Here is a 24,790-nt window from a genome sequence, read left to right as displayed (position 1 = left end):
TTGTACACAACTTGAACAAATGCAAGAATAGGGGAGATGACCACAAAGGCTGTTGTTCACTCACTCAGTTGTGTCTGACTCTTTGCGAACCCGTGGACTGCAGAACGCCAGGCTTCCCTGTCCTTCACCATCTCTTGGAGCTTGCTCAGACTCATGTCCTTTGGGTCGCTGATGCTATCCAACCATCTCATTCTCTGTTGTCCCCTTCTCCTCCTACCTTCAACTGTTTTTTTTTTTTTTTTTTTTTACCTTCAACCTTTAGGAAAACATAAAACGGGCACGTCTGATCTGATGTTCTGATATAAGGGCTGGATGAATGCCCTTCAAGGACCCCTGCTGTGTCATTCTCCTCAATGTCTCTCCTCTCTTTCTCCCTAGTGTTCTGGACAGACATAAAAATTCTCAACAATTCTCTCCAGTCATATGGAGAGCCCTTCCCTTTTCCCCTTTGAAGAAGTCTCCCCCACCCTTCTAGATTTCTGATGCCTTTTGTAAATTAATGTGATCTCTTTAGAATAGTAGGTAGTCATGGTATATTACCAATTATCTGATCTTCAATAGCATCTGAAAATAGAAGAAAGTAAACTCTTGGGATACATTTTCTTCCCCCTTGAGAAGCTGCCTGTGTATACTTATTAAAGTACCCCAATTATTTCACCCTGAAATCTCCACTGTTATATTGTCTCACCCCAGGGGGTCAGAAAGTTGTCCAGCAAGAAGCAAAAACTTCATCTCAGACTCTTATCTGTTTCTGATTTTTGTTTTGCAGCTGTTTGATAAAAGGAGGCCAGAGAACAGCAGGCAAAGTGAATTCTGTTTCTGACATGGGCAGGGGCAGAAGTAGGGATGCTCCACACATGCTGTGTTTTCCTAGCCTCCGTCTTGTCTCTAGGCTTCTTTCAGAGCCCTCTTGTTTTATTCTTATTCTTAGTTTAGCCTTTCTTGCTCTTGGGTTTCATCATACTCATTTAAATACTTCAGTTAATTTTTGAGTCATTCTTTCATCCAGTCATTTATTTCAACAAAATTTAATTGAACACCTATCATGTTAGTCAGGATAAGTAATGCTAACTATTGAAACAAAAATCTCCATAGCTTACTTAGCACAGTGGTTTGCTGTGGACTTTCGTGCTCACCTAAAGTCCAGTATGAATGTTCCTCCTGAGAACAGTATGAGACTGTTCACCTCATAACTATCATCCAGACTTTTGATCTCTCCTATGTTGTGGTACTGCCATATTAAGGGATATAAGAATTCTTTGCCTCTAACCACATGAATAAAGAAAAGACTCTTTGAAAAATTGCTTAGGATATATTATGGCTCAGTTTCGTAGTGCTGTGTATTACAGGCACTCATGTTCCACTGGGTAGAACTCAATCACATGGTTATCTGTTCCAGGCTGGCAGTGGGTAGATTCAAGATGGAGATGGGAAATGTATTTTAATTGTGTACACAGGAAGGAGAGGATAATCAACACAATGCCAGACATTTTGCTTCGTATTGGGAAGTTTAAAAAAAGAATCAGGAATAGTGCTTATTGTTGGGAGCTCACAGTCCAGGGAAACAGACACACACAGATGGAAAATTAATATAATATGTTATTAACAGTTCCTGAGTGATGCCTTCCTCCATGCACTACTTTAAGCCCTTAATATAGTGGCCTTTAATGAATATATTCCTTTCAACAGTCCCCAAAAGTAAGTGCTTTTGCTATCCTTATTTCATAGATAAGGAAACTGAGTCACAATAGTTTAAGAAATTTGCCCAGAGTCACTTTGCAAATGAGTGGCTGAGCTAGGATTCAGACCTAGATAGTCTGTTTGCAAAGGTTGTACACTTAATTATTATATTGTTCTACAATGATGAAGAGATGCTCAGGATGTTAGTGGACTGCACAGGGACCCAGCTGGTTGTAGGATTCTGCAGCAGGCCATCTCTGAATTTAGGTATAATGACTGAGCTGGAATTAGTCCAGTTTGGTGGCAGGGAAAATTCCAACAATGGAAATGAGGATGGATAAGGGTAAAGAAGTGACAGTTATCTTGGCACATTCCAGGATCTGTGTGCAGTCTGATGCAATGAGTCAGGTTCCAGGCTCGAAATAGGAGAGACTAACTATAGAGGTAGATGGAAGGCCTTCCAGGTCATGGAAGGCATTTTATGCATTGCTGAGGAGCTCAGAACTTATTCTAAGTAATGGAAGCCTTTGAAAAGCTTCAATTAGGGGATTTAAAAAGTCAACTTTACGTTGACTAAATTCTGCTGGTGATTATGTGAAGGATGGATTGGAGTGGGCCAAGAACACTGACTAAGATTAGCTTAGAGGCTTTCCAAGCAGTCCAGGATGGCCAAATTAAAACATCTTGTTTTATTTCTTATTACACAGAGAATATAAAATGGTAGCAAATGATTATTACTTATCACAGCACTCATTTGTCTTCATAACCGTGTGTGAGAGGTACTGTTAACCCCATTTTACAGATGAGGAAACTGAGTCTCTGTGTGTGTCAATGGCTAGTAACCATTGTCACTAAGACCCGGCCTCTGCAGTCTGTTTCCAGAGGGTGTGTAGCTAACCCCTAGTGTATACAGTCTTTCCATGTGAGGAGGGTTACATTTTATCAAAGATGCAAAAAAGTGGGTGGGTTGTGTGGGTGAGGGGGATGAGGAGGGGTTGGGCAGCAGGGTCAGCAAGAGGTGAGCCAATCAGGGGGTACAGGGCCCTCCTCCTGAAGGTCAGGAAGTGGGGAGCCTTGGAGGCAGGTAAGATGGTCAGGTGTGCCTCATTTTATAGAAGGAAAATCTGGGGCATGGAAAAATTGTCACTCACTCAAGATCCTATAACTAGGAAGTCAAGGAGGGGATATGAACCCAGGTAATCATGCATAGTTACCTCTATTGTGCCACATCCAACCAGTTGTTTAGAGTGAAAAGTGTTTTCCTGAAGTATGAGGAAGTCTTGGGTCAGTATAAAATTTAGCATCTCTCAAATCTATTTTTACAGGTATCAGTAAGCACTTTCTATTAATAATAAAGCGGGAGTAACTGTAGAGTATACTTCTTGGTAAGATTGGGAGCCATTTTCTATGGTTTGCTAATGAATTACTCCCTACAGATACCATAAAGCATTTAAAAATATACATTAAAAAAAAAGTATACATTTATGTCAAATCTGGAGGTATAAAATTGTCCTCACTTTCTTAGCGCTCTCGTGGGACTTCCCTGCTTTTATTTTTTATTACCCTGTGGATCCTCCAACCCAGGGCCACCATAAACAGTGCTGAATACATAATCTGTGGGACCCAGAGCAATAAGAAAAGTCAGGAAGGATTTCAAGACTGTGACAACAGAAAATTAAGCCAAGCTTGGGGCTCTTCTGAGTGTAGGACCCTGTGATTGCTTAGAGCAAATAGCTGCAAATTTGGCCCTAGTGGTGGCCCTGCCCAGCACTTGGCTTAGTAGTCTCAGAGGCATTGTCTGGTGTGTGTCCCTCTGTTGATCCCTAAGTATATGGTGTTTGTGTCTTCAAAATGCTTAATTTGCTCACTAGGAGTTTCATCTCTAGGGCTTTCTCAGCTTCCCTCATTGTGCAGGGGTACAGAGGTAAATGACCCCGAGAGGTCCCTGCTCCTTCTCACTGAGGCAGGCTGCCCATCTGTCAGATCCTGTCTTTCTGCCTTCATGGCATCTTGGTGCATAGTTAAGACTACAGACAAAAGGAAATAATTAGAATTCAGTGGCCTTTTTGGTTTTAAGAATATGACAGAGTGAGAAAAAATATATTTTCAGTACATAACTATCACAGAGTAATTGTCCAGAATATATACAGAACTCCCATTAATCAATAAGAAAAGGACAACCCAATAGAAAATAGGTAAAGACTTCATTAAGCATTTCATTCAAAAGAAATTATGAGTAGTCAACAGTCTTATGTTTGGGTAAACTCTGGGAGTTGGTGATGGACAGGGAGGCCTGGCATGCTGCAGTTCATGGGGTCACAAAGAGTTGGACACGACTGAGTGACTGAACTGAATAGTCTTAAGAAAACACATTCCATCCCTCAAGTAATTAGGAAAATGCAAATAAGAACTGTAAAGAAATTTTATATTTGTCAGATTGACAAGTTGAAGCTTATTGATACCAATTTTGGTTGAAAATATGGATAAGTGGGAACTTGAAAATTGGCCCAGCAGCTTTGGGAAATGACTTGGATTTATCTCGTAAAGACATGTACATCCTACAAGCAAGCATACATCTTTTAGCCTTATGCCTTGTGGCTCAAAGGGTGGTTCCTCAACTAGTAGCATCTGGTGTTGCTTACCTGGGTGTTTGTTAAAAAATGCAATATCGCAGGCCCCACTTCTTACCATGGAATCAGAATTCACAGGGGATTCGTGTTCACATTACAAATTGAGCAGCCCTGTTAGGGCACTTTCTTAGACATTTTTGACAGAGACTTAAAGTCTTAGAGGAAGAAGTACATTTTCCAACATAACACTCACACACACACACACACACACACACACACAAAGTGAAATGAAATTTCCTAAAGCAATTTTTACCAGATGACTTGCCTTGAGCTCTGATATTTTTCATTTCTGTTGTCTTGGGAGACTGACCTAAGAAAGTATTGGTGCAATTATGTCAGAGAATGTTTTGCCTATGTTCTCTTCTAGGAGTTTTATAGTGTCTTGTCTTATGTTTAAGTCTTTAAGCCATTTTGAGTTCATGGTATTTTTTATTCTAGTGTAAACTCTTGGTTGATACTCACTAAACTGACTCACTAATGGGTGAATCTTGTCTAGAGAGCTCTGTTCTAGAGAAACTCTCAGACATGTGTGGAAGACACAGAAAAGAATGTTTCAAACACCAGAGTCTGTAATACCAAATATTCACACTTTGATATGCTATATAGCAATGAAAACGAATGAACCACTGTTATTTGCAACAGCAAGGATGCATCTCATGGACTTAATGTCAAATGAAAAAAAAAAAAACAAAAACCCAACAGATTGTGGAGGAATATATGCAGTATAATAATTTTGTATAAGGTCCAAAAACGTGGGAAAATTATCTATCACATTTCTTAGGGATACACAGATATGTATGAAGCTATAAAGACAAGAGATTGATGAGTACATAATGTAGAATAGTGGTTCAGGGGTTGAGTTTAGGGAGGAGTACACAGGGAGCGTGAAGTTGATGTTATTTCTTTAAGCTAGGTGGTTGTTACATGGTGGATCACTTCCTTGTTAGCCTTCATTTCTTGAACATTATAAATATTCCTTTGTGTATATTTAATATTAACAACAACAACACCAAAGATAAATACTTCACCTCAAAGCTATTATGAACATAGTTTCCAAAAAATGTTTTTTCTTTAAAAAGTTTTTTTTAAAAAGTAAGTTTGTGTATGTAAAACAACTACACTTCCCCCATATGACTCATATAATAAGATGAAAGCACACATAATTGATTTAGAAACCATCCCTGCAGCATAAATATCCCTTTAATCACTGTGTTGTTCAAAATATTTAATTGCAGCACTTCATTCTTCCATTTCAACGTAGGAAAAACATGGTTTTGCTGATGACAATTATGCTCTTGTAATACAATGGGGGCAGATGTCTGCACTTAATTCAAGAAATTATCTGCATTTTGATGTTGAAAATATCTTTCACAGTAATTAATAACAGACTGTGTAAGTGGACCCTTTCACCTCCTAGACAAAGGCAACCACATGGGTGATACATAACCGTCTACAAACAGAGATACCATATGCTCCATGTAGCGTACCATGTGGGGCTGGACACTAACTAGTCAGGATTTATTAGGCCCTCATCTTTTACTGAGTCTACCATTTCTTTATTATTCATTCTTTATCAGCCCTGAAAAATAGGGCTGGATTGCTACTCCCATCTTGAAGGGAAGGCAGTGAGAGGCGAGGTAATTTGCCAAAGGTGGAAGAGTGAGATGGTGACAGGCCAGAGATTAAAGTCCGTGGTCCCAGGGGGGTAATTTGGATTCTACTGCCTCTGTGAGCAGATAATGGCTGTGTGTTCATCACACGCTTTTATCAGAGGTTTCTGAAGCATTTCTTGAGCAGAAATCTTTTTCCTTCTGGTCTCTCTGGCCCTCACAGTATGTATAACACCACTTAGCACCTATATTGCTCTTATACATTTCTATTTTCTTCTTTAAATGTTCCATTTGTGTAAAGGATTTGGGTCCCTAATAAAGTTGTGAGCCCCTTAACAGCAGGAAATGTGTTTTTCTGTTTCTTTTGATACCCTCTCTCTTTATCAGCAAAATGCTAGGCATGTAGGCCAACCCTCAACAAATAGCTATTGCCCTCTGATCCCTTACGATGACCGTTGGTGAATTAGGTGACCAAAACACAGGATTCCAATTTGCTTTATAAAATTACATTTTTCTTTTTACCAAAAAGGATCTGTGTTTGGACTACTTTTGAAACATAGCTAGATTTAACAAAATCCAATTTTGACGTAATTTCATGTGTACACATTCAGCAGGAGTGATATATGGAGTAATCACCTTGGAGAACCATTTGTTCATGTAAAGATGATAGAAAACATGCTCTGTGCTCCCTGTGAATATTTGCTTGGGAACCTGGAACTGTGTAAGGCCCCATCATCCCTTGTCAACTCTAATATCAAAGTTCTTATTTAATTAGATGTGTCTGGCCTTTATGATTTCCAGGTTTGAAAGGAAAATACAGGAAAGGATAAGAGCTTTGAACTGCTTACCATGGATGATGGGAATAAATGATTGTGAAGAATGCTAATCTTTAATTTGAATTATTTTGAGTATTTTAAAAAGAATCAGTTACATAAGATGATCTGTGTCCTTCCCTCCTTTGCTTTCTCTTTTCCTTCTTTAAACTTTTAAAGTGTTCCGTTTTGTTTGGTTTGGAGACTCCTAAGCATCAAATTGGCTGGATGGCATCACCGACTCGATGGACATGAGTTTGAGTAAACTCCGGGAGTTGGTGATGGACAGGGAGGCCTGGCGTGCTGCGATTCATGGGGCCGCAAAGAGTCGGACACGACTGAGCGACTGAACTGAACTGAACTGAAGCATCAAATCCATCAACCCCAGCCTGACAAATCGGACAGCCTCTGCGGGCAGGACTGATCTGCGCCAGTTCCCACCAACAGACATGACAGCTGGCATCCATTCCGAGTTGTCAGTCCCTATACCATACCGGTTGTTAAAGACTTGACTATCACCCATCCCTTGCCAGGCATGATATGGGCTGGCTGCATGTTTGGGTTCTCAACTATCACAGTGTTCTTGCTGAACCTTTCTCTTCAGTTCTACCTTGGGTTTTCAAAGTTGAAGATGAACAATGTGTAATGGGCTTTTATTATTTTTACCTGCCCAGCATGTTGACCCTGCTTTAACAGCCCCCAGATATTTTTTTGGGCTCACCCCTCTCCGTCTCAATCCAAGAGGTTCCAGTGGAACTGCTTCCATTCCCAACACACGTTCCAGACCTGGCCACATTGATTTGGGGAGGATGATGTCATCTCATCATACTTCTTAAATATCCTGATTTATTTCCTGGGACTACTGGCCTAGAAGCATATCTTCATTTCTTTGGATAGGGATGGAGAGTCTGGGGCCACCATCAGACTCACAAATGGAGTCTGAGAATGGACTTAGCACAGAGGCAGTAGAATGAGGACATGCAGAGTAAGGGAAATCTGGTCTTAGGACTTTGGTTGAAACTTTGAGGTTTTAACATTTTCTTAATCAAAAACTTAATAGTTTTTTTAGAGCAGCGTGAGTTTCATGGCAAATTTGAGCAGAAAGTATAGAGAGTTCCATATATCCCCTTTCCCTACACATGCACAGACTCTCCCATCACCACGTACCCGGGGTAGTACATGTGTTATAATTGATCAGCCTACACTGAGACACCTTTATCCTCCCGAATCCACAGTTTTCATTAGGGTTCATTCTTTGTACTGTTCATTCTATAGGTTTTGACAAATGTATAATGACATGTATCTATCATCTACATGTATCATGTATCTACGTGCATCATACAGAATGTAATCTCTCCAGTATTACTGCTGTCTTTTGACTGAATTCTTGCAATATCCCTCAAAACTGGTCTCTCTGTCTTTAGTCTTGTCCTCCCCTTAGTCTTGTCTCCTAATCTTTCCTCCACCATGCAGCCAGAGAGATTGTTCTTATTTACAATGTGGATCATATGACTCCTTTGCTTAGTCTATGCCTCTATAGCACATGGAGTGTTACTGATAAAATGCATGGTTCACAGGCCCTTAGATGGTCAAGTCCCCTTCTCTTAACACGTTCCTCTCATTCCTTGTGTTCTGTAAGTTCCATGCCAGTTGCGGTACCATTGAGGTTTTGCATATGCTGTTCTCTTTGCCTTGAAGACTATGCACTTGGCCTTCTCTCCTTCCTTGCCAGCTCCTCCTTGTCCTTCAGTTCTCAATTTAGATATGGCTTTTTCTGATTCTATAATCTGGGTTAGGCCTCTTTACTATATGTACCCCTATAATATGTATCCTTAGTATTCACGTCACCCTGGACTGTGATATCCCAGATGCTCTGGTGCCAAGCTTTGATGTGAGCCATTTCCTGGAACCAAGCCTCAAACTCACAATTGCAAGGGTGAGAGGTAGGGGAGTGGGGCTGGGTTGGGAGTTCCAGACCTACTATAGGGAAGCAGGGGCAAAGTCAGATGGGCCGCAGAGTTGTGGGAAGGGGGAGGCAAGGGAGAAGAGCAGGATATGAAACTCAGTTGGAGGAAAGGAGGAAGGCGCCCTGTATGTGCTACGTGCTTCTGTGTGTGTCTCTCTGTGAAATGGAGGTGATTCTCTGCATTTCCCCGAAGACTGAGTTACGTAAGAAAATTGCCCAAGTCCAACAACTAGCAGGGGGCGTACTTGGTGGCTCAGGGGTAAAGAATCTGCCTGCCAGTGTAGGAGATGGGGGTCTGATCCCTGGGTTGGGAAGATCACCTTCAGAAGGAAAAGCAACCCACTCCAGTATTCTTGCCTGGGAAATCCCATGAACAGGAGAGCCTGGTGGGATCCAGTCCATGTGGTTGGAGAAGAGTCAGACACAACTTAGTGACTAAACAACAATAATAATTAGCAGAAGCAGAGTCGATAGGATTGCCAGATTTAGGGAGTGAAAATACAGAATGTCCAGTTAAATTTGAACTTCCAGTAAAAAATGAATATTTTTTTTTAGTGTTTGTGTGTCCCAATTATTCATTGTTTATCTGAAAGTCAAATTTAACTGGGTGTCCAGTATTGCATTGACTCTAAAAGGCAGGGCACTCTGTTACACTAATGGCAGATAATTTCACAGTCAGGACGTATTACCCTAGTCTAATCAGTGGTTGAGAATATTGAACATAAGAAAGCATAGGCCTGTGGTGTCAAAGGGACAAAGAAATCCTCAGTGGCAGGAAAAGTTTCCTTTCAAGAAACAATGAAGTGACGTGTTTCTGGGAGGGCCACACATTCTGACTTGTGTGAGAATTCTGGGAATTTTAGGAAATAGCTAAATACCCTTGAAGCATATTGAGAAGTCAGTTAATCATAGATTCATTTTCTCAAGGAAGTATTCCCAAACATGGAAACATTTTTTAAAAAAAGATGCTCATAATTTAAAGGCAAACACTCCCCAAAGTGGAAATAACATTGGATAGATGACTATATCCACCTTCATGGACTATTTTGCAGTTGTTAAAGTGATAATTGCAGAGAATCTTTAGTAACATGAGGAAATGCTACAAGGTAGGACACATGATTGTATATACAGGATGGTCATAGCCTTTTGAAAGAAAGCAAAGAAAGATAGGATGAAAACTTGTTTCAGGAAAAGGATTGGCAAGACATATACTAGATGTTGAAAGTGCTTTTCAGTGGGTGGCAGGTGATCTTTTTCCTCCTTTCAACTTTTCTATCACTTCCAAAATTTATATCAATATTACTTTTATAGTGAAAGCTATCAGTATTTTATTTGAAAAGAGGCAAACTAGATACTAATGTTAATTATTTAGTGTAACATATGTTTTCTCAATAGATATAAACTTTTAGCATTATATCTGGCATTTGCTGTTCAGTCACTTAGTCATGTCCTACTCTTTGTGACCCCATGGACTGCAGCGCGCCAGGGTCCCCTGTCCTTCACCATCTCCCAGAGCTTGCTCCAACCCATGTCCATTGAGTCAGTGATGCCATCCAGCCTTCTTGTCCTCTGTCGTTCCTTTCTCCTGCCTCCAATCTTTCCCAGCATCCGGGTCTTTTCTAATGAGTTGACTCTTTGCATTAGGTAGACAAAGTGTTGGAGCTTTAGCTTCAGCATTAGTCCTTCCAATGAACATTCAGGACTGATTTCCTTTAGGATTGACTGGTTTGATCTCCTTGCAGTCCATGGGAATCTCGAGAGTTTTCTCCAACACCACAGTTCAAAAGCGTCAATTCTTTGGCCCTCAACTTTCTTTATGGTCCAACTCTCACATCCATACATGACTACTGGGAAAACCATAACTTTGACTAGATGGACCTTTGTTGGCAAAGTGATGTCTCTGCTTTTTATTACTCTTTTTAATAGGTTTGTCAAAGCTTTTCTTCGAAGGAGCAAGCATCTTTTAATTTTATGGCTGCAGTCACCATCTGCAGTGATTTTGCAGCCCAAGAAAATAAAGCCTGTCACTGTTTCCATTGTTTCTCTGTCTATTTGTGATGAAGTGATGGAGCTGGATGCCATGATCTTCATTTTTTGAATGCTGAGTTTTAAGCCAGCCTTTTCACTCTCCTCTTTCACTTTCATCAAGAGGCTCTTTAGTTCCTCTTCACTTTCTGACATAAGGGTGGTGTCATCTGCATATCTGAGGTTATTGATATTTCTCCCGGCAATCTTGATTCCAGCTTGTGCTTCTTCCAGCCCAGCGTTTCTCATGATGTACTCTGCATGTAAGTTAAATAAGCAGGATGACAAAATGCAGCCTTGACATACTCCTTTCTCAATTTGGACCCGGTCTGTTTCTCCACGTCAGGTTCTAACTGTTGCATTTTGACATACATACAGGTTTTTTCAGGAGACAGATAAGGTGGTCTGGTATTCCCATATCTTTAAGAATTTTCCAGTTTGTTATGATCCACACAGTCAAAGACTTTAGCATAGTTAATGAAGCAGATGGATGTTTTTCTGGAATTCTTTTGCTTTTTCTATGATACAATGGATGACTGAATTAGGAAAGGAAGAATGAATATTCTTTACCACTGCATTTGCTATATCAATTAAAGAGGGTTGAGTGAATGGGGGATTTTAGCTCTTGGTTGTTTTGGACAAGCTTCCTAGACTCTCTGGGACTCAATTTCCTTACCTGTAAATTGAGGGCTTGGACTTTTTTCTCTATGGCATTTTCCAGAAGCTGAAATATTTTGTGATGATTTGATTATACAAGGTTCAGACTGTGAGGCAGCAAAGGTAGCAGCCATTTTGATGTTATAATTCGCGGCCAATTCTTACCTCTACTTTAGGATCAGGCAAGCCTTTTGTGGTGGACTATTTTATGAGATGTCAGAACTGCCCAATTGTGCAGGGATCACTCATGATTAAATCTACCGCTTTCTGCATTTCAAAGATTTTATTTTCCATCACTCCAGTGCTTTCTGAATTATCGCTGTGCTCTGTAATGATAGCAATGTCTGTCCTATTTTAGGGTTGTTGGCCACTGGCGGCTGCTCTCCAGAGCTGGCCGGACAGTCTGTCACGCCTGTACAATGTCAGAGAAATGGCATGTTGAGATGACCATTTTCTTCTATTGTTGCAACTGTTATTTTGTATTTGGACAATCATAAAGGTGTTTCCTATAAAAACAAATTACCAAAAGGAGAGAGGAAATCAGAAATTCTTTATGTTCGTGATTTTGTTTACCTGTTCGAGGCACATTCATAGATAAAATGGAAATGTACTCAACGGAGCAGTCTACATTTGGGAGGATATTTCTGTGTTCAACAATTTTTATGGTGAGTGAAGTCTTTCCTGTTTTTAAAATTTTTGCTGCTACTCTCTCCAAATTTTTTTCCCTAACATTTTGCTTAATAAGAAATGGTCAGCAGCTATTTACAAACTTTTAATCAACAGCCCTTAAAATCTTTTCTTAGTTTTAAATAATGTTCTTTTTATCCTTTCTAAAGTCTTAGTTTCCTTGATAAAAATTATTTTAGTTATTACAGAATAATTTCTTGTGTAAGGAAAATGGGAGTGCTCTCAAACCTGTATACGTTAATTCTGCTTACAGTAGGAATCGGCTGAAAATGCTGTTGGTCCAAGGATAAATCAATCGTGGAAATATCAGGAAGGCTGACTTACCAAGCACCATGTAACTTTCTCCATATTCTCCCAGGGTCCTCTCCCTAGTTTCTCCAAGAGAGGTTCAAGTAGAGATTAGGACACAGCAATAATGTAATAAATTCATAAAAAACAAATATATAAAATATTGAAAAAATAAGCAATTTCTCTAAATCCAAAATTAAAGCATCTGTGAGTATGAGAAACCAGCGATGGCTGGATCTTACGTGAGGAACACCTTGTTTCTTGAGAGAACCTTGCCATCCACATCAGTTACCCCTCCAATTAGGACGTAACTCTGTAATGTTTTTTAGTTTTTCCTTTCACAAAAGCTGATTGATTTTTTTTTTTTTGGCCAGCATTCCATTATTTCAGAAAAGAAGTATATAAGCTATTGAACTGGCATAAACATTTATTGAGCTAGATGCTTGGCTCTTCTAGTCCTCGTTCTCTGGCTATTGGGCTTTGAAACTGCAATTGTTAGAAACTGCATATAATGGAAGAGGAGGCATCAATACCTACTGCAGTTTCTTCTAATCTTATCATTAGCGAATTGAGGGGAAAAATAAAAATGAAAGACCATTTCTTACCTTTTCTAATAAGGATGTGGATATTGAACTTAAATTCATCCTTTGGAGGAGGGATAGTTGGCTTGAGAGGGTATGGAGAGTGAGGTGGAAAGAAATTCTTCAGTTCAGTGAGAAGGAAAAATAAAGAATGAGGAGTGAATAAGAGATAGTACATTCCTGAACAGACTAGGAGGCAGGTCAGCCATTTATGGACATATTCATCATTATTTTTTTGCTCTTTGTCTTTGGGACATAATTCCAGTTCATGCCTTAGCTCTAGATGTCCTTACTTTGGGATTAGGTGAGGCCTTTATGATCACTATTTTATGAGACTGAACTGCCCAATTGTACAGGGATCACATACATTTTTGTTTAGTTGCTAAGTAGTATCTGACTCTTTCGTGACCCACAGACTGTAGCCCACCAGGCTCCGCTGTCCATAGGATTTCCCAGGCAAGAATACTGGAGTGGGTTGCCATTTCCTTCTCCAGGGGATCTTTCTGACCCAAGGATCACACCCTTGTCTCCTGCGTTGCAGGTGAATTCTTTACCACTGAGCCACCAGGAAAATCTCACATAGAATAAATCTGGTGAAAAATCTGTCTTTCTCTCTCTGATCATCCCTGTATTTAGATACACTGTTCTACCTGAGAGTCTATAAAAGTCATATGGTTTCAGCCTTTTATGCTTTGCACATATGATTTTTTGTCTTTAGTTGCCCATCTCCAAGTCATGCTTGGAAGTTTGGTTGAAATGTTTCTATTCTATGAAGTCTTTTCAGATGACTTCAGGCAGATACAACTATCCAATCTGTGATTCCACTGCAATTTAAAAATTCTTTTTCAATTTATAAATTCTTTTATATTGTAGCTAGATATTTGTATCTATCTTTTCTACAAAGAGGCTTCCCTGATAAACCAGTTGGTAAAGAATCTGCCTGCAATGCAGGAGACCTCGGTTCAATTCCTGGATCGGGAAGATCTGCTGGAGAAGGGATAGCCTATCCACTTCAGTATTCTTGGGCTTCCCTAGTGGCTCAGGCAGTAAAGAATCTGCCTGCAGTGTGGGAGACCTGAGCTTGATCCCTGGATTGGGATGATCCCCTGGAGGAGGGAAAGGCTACCCACTCCCGTATTCTGGCCTGGAGAATTCCATGGACTGTATAGTCCCTGGGGTCGCAAAGAGTTGGACACGACTGTGCTATCTTCAGTTTTCTACAAAGACAATGAGCTCTTTGAGAACACATGGGTGTGTTCACCAACTCTGTTTCATGAAGCACTGGGTAAAAAGTAGGCACCTACGTTCCTTATCTTCCATTTCTTTTCTGTCTTTCTGAGGCAGGATGGAATTTTTCTTCCCCTTCTTCTTGGTGGAAAGAAGGTCTTCATCAATCACAGTAAAGAAACAGTGACTGTGCCCACCATGCCTATAAGAGGCAGTCAGTATTAGCATAAGTATTTGTCTTGTCCAACTGTAAAAAAGTATAAAAGATCTAAGATTTTTCCTTTGGTGAACTGTAGGGTTCTTCCTCTACTCAACAAGGACAGAGATGGATGTTTCTGGTTTCAGTGACATTACAAAATAACTCCACGATGAAAATGAGATGAAAGTGGACCCTGGGGAGCTGAGGGAAATGGAAGGGATCCAGGAAAAGCAGAAATTCCTGGTATTCCTTCTAATGAGATCCCCACATGGAGGGGAAGATCACTGAGATGAAAGATCAAATAGATGCTTTGTACCATCTTCAGGATGGTAGGCTATAGGATTGTCTTAGTGGACTATGCTTTAAACGGGAATCTGGGAGTCTCTCTGGTGTCCCTTACCCTTCGTTCCCCTGCCTCCACCACACCCGTGTCCCTGCCTTGTTTATTTCATGCCCATCTCACCCCTAGAATCTCAACCCCATCTTTAAGGCTCAACCCTGACTTGGTAGAGAGAGATCACTACTGTGCTGCAAGAAATAAGCATATGTCCAACTAGTGTGGACAGATGTCCCCTCACTTCCCCCATTTCCCTGGCATCAGGGGAATGGGTTGAGAATAAAATTTCCATCTGCCCAGTAAAAAGGGACTATGGCATCAGAAGGTAAGTTAGTTATAGAAAACATAGTACTACGTATTTCTTGTATACTTATGTTTGTGTGCTATGATTTATACTTGCCAGTTTTATAAACATTTGTTTCTTTTTTGCATGATGAAGCAAACAAAAGTCCTTTATATACATGTGAAGAATACAGAAAAACATAGAAAACCCCATCAATAATTCTACCATTATTTTTATCCAAGTTTTGAAATGTAAAAAGTAAGTTTTAAGCATTTCCCTCCTCCACCATGCCCTCAACACTTATTTATTGCCATCTAACCCATATTTCTTTTAATATAGTTAAATATATGCTATTTAGTATATTCATTTATTTCTATAATTGAATAATTGTAAGATATGAGTTAAGTACCCTGAGTGTGGAACACTGTAGTGGGTTCTATGAAGTTGTGTGTGTGCACCTGTATGCACATGTGTAAAAGCTTCATGCTTACCCTTGAGGAGGAATCAACTAGCTGCATGTCAGAAAGACATGTGAAAAAGATGGAAATATTTTAAATAGAACTGTATAACTACACAAAGTTTCAGCCTAAAGAGACTGAATCATTTCTTAGGAATAGGTTAAAATTGTGGGGAAAAGAAATTTATCTTTTTTTTTTCAGGTTCTCCAGTGACATTTAATACTTTCCTTGTTCTATCTTTGAAGTTTCTGCATTGAGCCAGGCACTTAGAAATATAATCAACTCAAATATGATATGGCCTTATACAGAAAACAAAAAATCTCTTTTTTTCTAGGCCAGCTATAGCGATCACCCCTATCTTTTTGGCCCCACTGAGCCTTCCAAGCAGCCCTGCGTGAGATCAGGCATGACGAATCTCGGGGAAAAGAAGCCCCTCTGTGATTCTGACAAGAAGTGAATAAATACAACACTCTTTCATCTTACAAAAATAAATAACATTTCCCCATTCTCTCACCTTGGTTTAGGCTTGATTGAGCATGAAAGGGGAATTTTCTTCCTCCTTTCAGAGTAGCATTTATGAACCTCTAAATGGAAGTCATCTTTACTCAGATGAGAGACCTCGCTTCCATATCCTCGGGGTGTACGACGCGGAGCATAGCCTGCCAGGCGGGAGTGGCAGATCCTATTTCTGGCACTGCCCCCTGGCTTGCCGTGTGCCCTGGTGTAAATCACGTGCACCTCTCCATTTCCCTGAGGGCAAGACAGCTGCTGAAGCATTCACCACTGTCTCTGGTGTCACAGCCAGTGTCTTGCTACAGGCCTGAGACGAGGACAGAGCTGTGTCACTTGTCAGAAGAATCAGTCAGTCAGTTACTCATTTTTTTCTGATAAGATTGAATTACCTTGGATAAATCCACTAGAGACTCAGAAGCAGATGGTATAATTTTTCACTTTACCCAATTAAAAAAAAAAAACAGGAAAAACACTCCACCTCAAAACCTCCAAAACACTCAGGTAAAGTTTTATTTTAGTTTTGGGAAGTTTTAAGACTCAGATGTTTGGTCCTCCTGGGAGGGCCAGGAGGTGGGGGTCTTTGAAACAAGAGAATTTGGGAAATTCTTGGAGTCATAAAACTTGAGGAATAGAGGAAATTTTGGAAGTAGTCAAGATCTGACTGTTGATTAGAATCAACCAAGAAACTTTTGGGGCTTCTCTGATAGCTCAGTTGGTAAAGAATCCTCCTGCACTGCAGGAGACCCTAGTTCGATTCCTGGATGGGGAAGATCCACTGCAGAAGGGACAGGCTACCCACTCCAGTATTCTTGGGCTTCCCTTGTGGCTCAGCTGGTAAAGAATCCACCTGCAATGCAGGACACCTGGGTTTGGTCCCTGGCTTGGGAAGATCCCCTAGAGATTTCCATGTGTAGAGTCATCTCTGTGTTGTTCGAAGAAAGTATTTAGGGCTTCCCTTGTGGCTCAGCTGTTAAGAATGCACTTGCAATGCAGGAGACTGGGTTCGATCCCTGGGTTGGGAAGATCCCCTGGAGAAGGGAAAGGCTATGCACTCCAGTATTCTGGCCTGGAGGATTCCATGGACTGTATAGTCCATGGGGTTGCAAAGAGTTGAACAGGACTGAGTGACTTTCACTTTCAAGGATCTTTAACAGGACTATCAATCCCCACATCCCAAAAGAAATATGTGAATTCAAGGGGCCTAAGCATTTGTATTTGAGGGAACTCCTCAGAGAATCTGATGGTCAGTTAGGTTTGGGAACCATGGAATAAGTCCACTAAATTGGACATATACTCTTTCTCAATGTGTTTGAATTCTTCCAGATTTGGAGATTTTGGTGATTTCAAAATTTCTATTTGATGCATTTCAAAATACAAGTAAATTGTATTTTGGAGTTTGAGGAATTAGCTATCTCCTTTGATTAGGAACTAACACTACTTCTACCTCAGTTATTTCTACTACTGGTATGTTAATATTTATTGAATACTTTCTGTTTACCAGATACTTTTTTACAGGGTAACCAGCCATGCCAGTTTGCCTGCTGCTGTCCCAGTTTTAGCATTATGCTTTTTAATTCTCAGAACTGGGCTAGGAGATAGATCCTATTACTGACCTCACTCAATGTTTGAGGAAATCCAGGTGCAAATATAATGATAAGCAGTTTGCTTAAGATTACTCAGAATGTAATTTCAGAGGTGGAATTGGAACCCAGATAGTCCAACTCAAGAGCCCTTTTTCTTCATCATCACTCATTCACCAAGGGTCATTCTTTTTTCTCCATTGTTTGACAGGCTCATCATGGTTTGTGCAGATGGACCCTTTCAAGCAGTCCTATTTAGTGCTCTGTGATTGGATCTGTTCAACAAAATTTAAGTCTTGTTATAGTGCTGTGGGAATTAATATGGGGTCTTCCTTCAATTTTTTTATATAGGTCAAATTGGTTGTAAAATAAGTATCATATGAAGTAGCCTCAAAGGAGCAGATAAGCCATGGTAGAATAAACCTGAGCTGAGGATTGAGGGCATGTGCAGAAGGAGGCAGGGGGTGGTGTTGCCTGGCTGCTGACTGTCAGCTGTTTGTTGGCTTAGGGAGTGTTTATGATGTGATTTTGGCCAAGTCTCAAGGTTGTTTGTTTTATTTTGCTATTACTGTTACTATTCTTTAGCATTGATTGGTAGTGCTCTCAGCTTGTCCTCGATTGCCTGACTCTCATTATTCTAAAAAAATGCCCCAGAGAAGCCTGCACAGTGATGGAATTTTATAGTTAAGATTTATTATTATTTTTTGAGGGGCATGTGCATGTGCTAAGTTGCTTCAGCCATATCTGACTCCTAGGGACCCTATGAACCAGATCCCACCAGCCTCTTCTGTCCCTGGGGATTCTCTAGGCAAGAATACTGGAGTGGGTTGCCATGCCCTCTTCCAGGGGATCTCCGCAACCTAGGGATCAAACCCACATCTCTTACTTCTCCTACATTGGAAGGCAGATTCTTTACCAATAATGTCACCTGGGAAGCCCATTTTTTTTGAGGTGTGATAGCGATATTTTGGTTATGCTAAGAAATAGAAAAGTATTTTAGAGATACATGCCAAAATATCCTGGGTTGAAGTAATCTGCTGTGTCTATTTGCTTTAAAATAGTCTAGTAGAGGAAGGGGGATATGGGCAGGAATGCAGGTAAAAACAAGATTGATATGTATTGATAATTATGGAAGCAGTATGATGGCTACATGGCTCATTTTCCTATTCTCTGTACTTTTAGCTTGCTTAAAATTTTCCATAATTAAAAAGTAAAAGACAAATCCCCAAAGTAGGATCAGGGAGGAATCATACTGTATTTTAGGGTGATCATATTGCATGGTATCATTCAGAATTTCTTTTGGTTTGGTTTTCCCCTTGAGATGTCTTCCTGACTTAATTTGACCTGACTCTTGCTGAAGAGACTTTAGAAAGTATTACATTAAATACGACTTTATTTTTAAATGTCTTTGTCACATGGTATTTCCTTTGTGTGCAGACAGGGCAAAGCCTTAGGGCCAGAGGTCATCTCAAAGCTGGGCCACTGGCTTCTGGGATAGGACAGAGTTCAGCCAGGAGTGAACCAGGTGGGGTTGTGGCTGAGTCCAAAGCAATGGGAGAGATGTTGCTTACAGCACGATTTGATTTGGCTTTCTGTCAGTCTCAGGACTCCCTTATCAAGTTTCCCATCCCCACCTCCAGCTCATCTCATTTTGTTTAGTAATTTCCCATTTCTCCTCACTCCTTAAAAAATTCCTTTGCTTCCAGACACCTTATTAAAGCTACTCTCTTCTGGCTGTTAGAGTTAAGAATCTGTCAGCATTTTCCATTATACACCTCTCTCAGCTGACACTCTATTCTTAATTGGCACTGTTGTGGTGGGGGAAAAGAAGACAAAAAGCTTTACTTAATGCTGGGTACCAGGACAGGTTTTCAATCTTAGCTCTGTATTTCCTGGATTAGTGTGTTTAAGTTAGTCCTTTCATTTGCTTGAATGTGTTTTACTCCCAGGTGACCTCTCTGTTACTTGCAGTGCTGTGCAACTGCTGATAGCCAGAGGGAGATTCCTCTGCCAGGAAGACCTGGTTCTTCACTTAAATTTAACCCCAATCCCAATTGTTTTCCAAATAGACTGGCTCACCAAGTGGAATGATAACACAGTAGAATATACCAATTGGAGGCATCCTAAGAAATTATCTTGTCTATTCCCCTCATTCTGTGGATTTTAAAAATTGCCCAAAATATTTGACTGACTTTTCCCAGTCAGAAATCAAGTTTAGTATGATAGAGTCTTGTGACTTCCATTTAAAGATAGATTCAGCCGTGGATATTTTTATGGGCTTCCCTAGTAGCTCAGATGGTAAACAATCTGCCTGCAATGCAGGAGACCCAGGTTCAATCCCTGGTCAGAAAGATCCCCTGGAGAAGGAAATAGCAACCCACTCCAGTATTCTTGCCTGGAGAATTTCATGGACAGAGGAGCCTGGCAGGTTACAGTCCATGGGGTCGCAAAGATTTGGACACAACTAATGGCTCTTGAGAGTCCCTTGGACTGCAAGGAGATCCAACCAGTCCATCCTAAAGGAGATCAGTCCTGGGTGTTCATTGGAAGGACTGATGTTGAAGCTGAAACTCCAATACTTTGGCCACCTCATGCGAAGAGTTGACGCATTGGAAAAGACCCTGATGCTGGGAGAGATTGGGGGCAGGAGAAGAAGGGGACAACAGAGGATGAGATGGTCGGATGGCATCACCGACTCGATGGACATGAGTTTGAGTAAACTCCGGGAGTTTGTGATGGACAGGGAGGCCTGGCGTGCTGCGTTTCATGGGGTCACAAAGAGTCGGACACGACTGAGCGACTGAACTGAACTGAACACACATGGATATTTTTACTTTATTAAAGTATTTTTTCTTCTAGCTTTATTGATATATAATTGACAAAACCTGATGCAAAGAGCTGACTCATTCGAAAAGATCCTGATACTGGGAAAGATTGAAGGTAAAAGAAGAGGGCCGCGGAGGATGAGATGCTTGGGTAGCATCATCGACTCAGTGGACATGAATTCGAGCAAACTCCGGGAGATAGTGAAGGACAGGGAAGGCTGGTGTGCTGCAGTCCATGGGGTTGCAAAGAGTCAGACACAACTTAGTGACTAAACAAAATCTATGTAAGTTTAAGGTGTACAGAATAATGATTTGACTTACGTCATGAAATGATTATCACAATAAGTTTAGTGAACATCCATCATATCACTATAGATACAGCTTTAAAAAATAAGAAAAACATTTGTGATGAGAACTCTTAGGGTTTATTCTCTTCACAGCCAACTTTCATATATGATGTGCAGTCATGTTAATTATATTTGTCATGTTGTGCATCCCTATTATTTATCTTACAACTGGAAGTTTGTAGTACTTTTTGACTGCCTTCATCCAGTTCCCCCTACCCTCTGCCTCTGGTAACCACAAGTCCGATCTCTTTCCATGAGTTTGTTTGTATATTTGTTTATTTGTTTTGAAGTATAATTGACCTACAACATTATGTTAGTTTCTATTCAGAACACAGTGATTTTTTTCCTATATATTTCAAAATGATCACCATGATAAGTCTGGTTACAATACGTCTCCACAAAGGTATTAGTTATGACTATATTTTCTACACTGTGCATTTCACATCTGTGACTCATTTGTTTTGCAACTGAAAGTTTATGCCTCTTAATCTCCCTCAAATATTTCTTTCCTCCCTCAATGCCTCTCTCTCTTAATAACCACCTGTTTTTGTTCTTTGTGTCTAACTCCTTTTCTGTTATGTTTCTTCATTTGTATTTTAGAGCCCTCTGTGAGTAAAATCATACACTATTTGTCTTTCTCTGACTCATTTATCCTATCTATGTTGTCGCAGATGTCAAGAGTTCATTCTTTTTTATGGTTGATGTGTATTCCATTGTGTGTGTGTGTGTGTGTGTGTGTGTGTAAATAATATCTTTATCCATTCAACTATTGATGGGCGCTTGGACTGCTTCCATATCTTGACTGTTATACATAATGCAGCGGTAAACATAAGAGTGCGTATATCTTTAAAAACATTTTTTTTTTGATGTGGATCATTTTTAAAGTCTTTGAATTTGTTACAGTATTGCTTCTGTTTTAGGTTTTTGGTTTTTCAGCCAGGAGGCATGTGGGGTCTTATCTCCCCAACCAGGGACTGAACCTGCACACCCTTCATTGGAAGGCAAAGTCTTAACCACTGGACTGCCAGGGGAGTCTCCATATATCTTTTTGAATTAGTGTTTTTGTTTTCTTTGGATAAATACCCAGGAGTGGAATTGCTGTATCATATAGCAGTTCTGTTTTTAATTTTTTGAGGACTCGCCAAACTTTTCCCATAGTGCCTGCACCAATTTAGTCCCGCAAACAGTGCATGAAGGCTTCCTTTTCCCCACGTCCTCACCAATGCTTCTTCTTTGTTGTCATTTTGATAGTAGCCATTCTGACAGATGTGACATGAGTATTTTAAAAAACTCACTTTTTGAATAAGGATTTCCACCACATGTTAATGTAGCGAACTAAAAAAAAATCTTAAATATTTATTTTACTTTAAATGTGGCAAATGTACTTTAATTTGCCAGTTATTGATCTCTCTGACATCCATAACGTATCATCTTTGATTCTACTTTCTTTAAAGGACTTGTAGTAGAGTGAAAGAAAAATATTTGTTTAGCAATCTGACAGCAGAGTTCTTCTAAATTTTTAAGACTCCCCAGTGGTCTTAAAGTTTCATAATTCATAACTAATTTGATAGCAGTATTTTTAGCAACTCACCTTTGTTGAATTTTCTGAAGAATTCAAACTGTTTCTAATAGAAACAGTAAGCCCCCTCTTTCAAATTCACATTACATCAGTTATCTTAATATTTAATTAAATTATGGAGTTAAAGTTACAAGTACTCAGGCAGTGACAGGTTTAGGAAACAGCACTATTTACCCTTAGTAAGCATAGCAACCAATGAAAGCAGAAGTAAATGGTTGTAGAAAGGAATTATTTACTAGTCAAGACAGGGTCTTTAGTTAGTAGACTTGGAAAGATTATGAAGAGTTTTGGTTTATCTTGCCAGATGGTTAAGTGGTAGCCATTTAAGAGAATTTTTTAAAAAATATTTTTTGATGTGGGCCATTTTTGAAGTCTTTATTGAACTTATTACAATATTGCTTCTGTTTCTTTTTATATTTTGGTTTTTTTGACCCCCAGGCATGTAAGATCTTAGTTTCCTGACCAGGGATCAAATTCACCCCCTGCATTGGAGGTGAAGTCCTAACCATCAGACAGCCAGGGAAGTCCCAAGACAAAATTATTAATATACACATTTTTCCTACCAATGTGCTTTGAGGCATGTGGACTGATGAAAATGAAAGTCGCTCAATTGTGTCTGACTCTTTGCAACCCCATGGACTGTAGCCTGCCATGATTCTCTGTCTATGGGATTTCCCAGGAAAGAATACTGGAGTGGGTTGCCATTTTCCTCTCCAGGGGATCCTCCCAACCAAGGGACTGATACAGGGGCCCAATTCCCACTTCTCTGCTTTCTGGAACCCTTGCCTCATCCTGCTCTTGGGCCTGCTCTACTGAAAGGCTGTGAGATTAGTGCACATTTCCTGTTCTGTGAAATCTTTTGTTTTTAATCACCTGGATATTTCTGTTTATATATTTCAAACTCAGTTATGCATTTTTGGGGTCATATTTGATCCATTTCATCTCTTTTTTTAAGAGGAGAGGTCCCATCCCCATCAGTTCAGTTCAGTTCAGTCGCTCAGTCGTGTCCGACTCTGCGACCCCATGAACTGCAACATGCCAGGCCTCCCTGTCCATCAACAACTCCCGCAGTATACCCAAACTCATGTCCATTGAGTCAGTGATGCCATCCAACCATCTCATCTTCTGTCATCCTCTTCTCCTCCTGCCTTCAATCTTTCCCAGTATCGGGGTCTTTTCAAATGAGTCACCTCTTCACATCAGGTGACCAAAGTATTGGAGTTTCAGCTTCAACATCAGTCCTTCCAATGAACACCCAGGACTGATCTCCTTTAGATGGACTGGTTGGATCTCCTTGCAGTCCAAGAGACTCTCAAGAGTCTTCTCCAACACCTCAGTTCAAAAGCATCAATCCTTCAGCACTCAGCTTTCTTTATAGTCCAACTCTCACATCCATACATGACCACTGGAAAAACCAGAGCCTTGACTAGATGGACCTTTGTTGGCAAAGTAATGTCTCTGATTTTTAATAAGCTGTCTAGGTTGGTCATAACTTTCTTTCCAAGGAGCAAGTGTCTTTTAATTTCCTGACTGCAATCACCATCTGCAGTGATTTTGGAGCCCAGAAAAATAAAGTCAAGCCACTGTTTTCACTGTTTCCCCATATATTTGCCATGAAGTGATGGGACCAGATACCATGATCTTAGTTTTCTGAATGTTGAGCTTTAAGCCAATTTTTTCACTCTCCTCTTTCACTTTCATCCATCCCCATCAGCTTAGTTCATTTGTCAGAAGTCTTCTGGAAGACTTTTCTATTCTAAGTAATTTGTTCAAGAAAGAAGAGCTGTGATTCTTCCAGTGAAATGGTGCAGATCTTTGTTTTCAAGAAGGCAGACACAGGTCTTCTACTAGGGGAATCTCCGTTGCTTAAATCCGCCCAATATTGGAGCTGCCTTTGCTCTAACTTTCTCCTCACCTCCACACATTACTCCCAAGTTACTTTGGAAGCACTCCAAGTTATCATTGCTTTTTGTCTCCTTGGAAGCCAAGTTTTAATTCCACTTCCTATTATCCCATCACTCTGTCTCTTGGACATTCTTCTTTTGATATAGATCTGTCAGGCCTCTTTGTAAAATGTAAACCTATTACATTCCCTTTATTCACTCTGGCACTAATGTCCTGATTTCAAATAAATGTCTCGAAGCTCTGTTGGCTGGCCTTTACAGAGCAGCACATTTTAGAGTTACCTTCTATCTAGTGTCCTTTTTTGCTTTGTTTAAGATGTAAAATGAGGGCAAAGAATCACAGGGCTTAACTAATGGTCCGCAATTTCCTGCTGTCTCTATACCTTTTTTATGACATTAATTCATTGCCACTTCTCTGACCTGTGGAATCTCTTCTGGATAGAAATGAGTAGAAGTTAAAATAAAGTTTAAAAAAATGCCAGTTTGATTCAGTAGTCTTGTCAGAGTTCTTGTCATTGTCTCTTTGGGACAGCATACACTATTGTAATCATTTTAACAACTGCTCTCTCTTTCTGTTAAAACACCCATCTTAATTACTTATC

The 24,790-nt window shown here is 40.1% G+C and overlaps 1 long non-coding RNA gene across 1 annotated transcript in view; it reads left to right on the top strand.

Annotated features, from left to right (window-relative positions):
• Positions 1–11,871: 11,871 nt before the first annotated feature.
• Positions 11,872–24,790, top strand: part of LOC122696546 — a 118,251-nt gene continuing 105,332 nt past the window's right edge. The window contains exon 1 of the long non-coding RNA XR_006341774.1: positions 11,872–12,045. This is a non-coding gene — a long non-coding RNA (uncharacterized LOC122696546). The remainder of the gene's footprint in view (positions 12,046–24,790) is intronic.

The sequence above is a fragment of the Cervus elaphus genome, chromosome 6 (genome assembly GCF_910594005.1).
Source record: "Cervus elaphus chromosome 6, mCerEla1.1, whole genome shotgun sequence".
NCBI classification, from domain to species: domain Eukaryota; kingdom Metazoa; phylum Chordata; class Mammalia; order Artiodactyla; family Cervidae; genus Cervus; species Cervus elaphus.
Note: the sequence above shows the minus strand (reverse complement) of the source record. Positions and strands in the feature narration are given on the sequence as shown.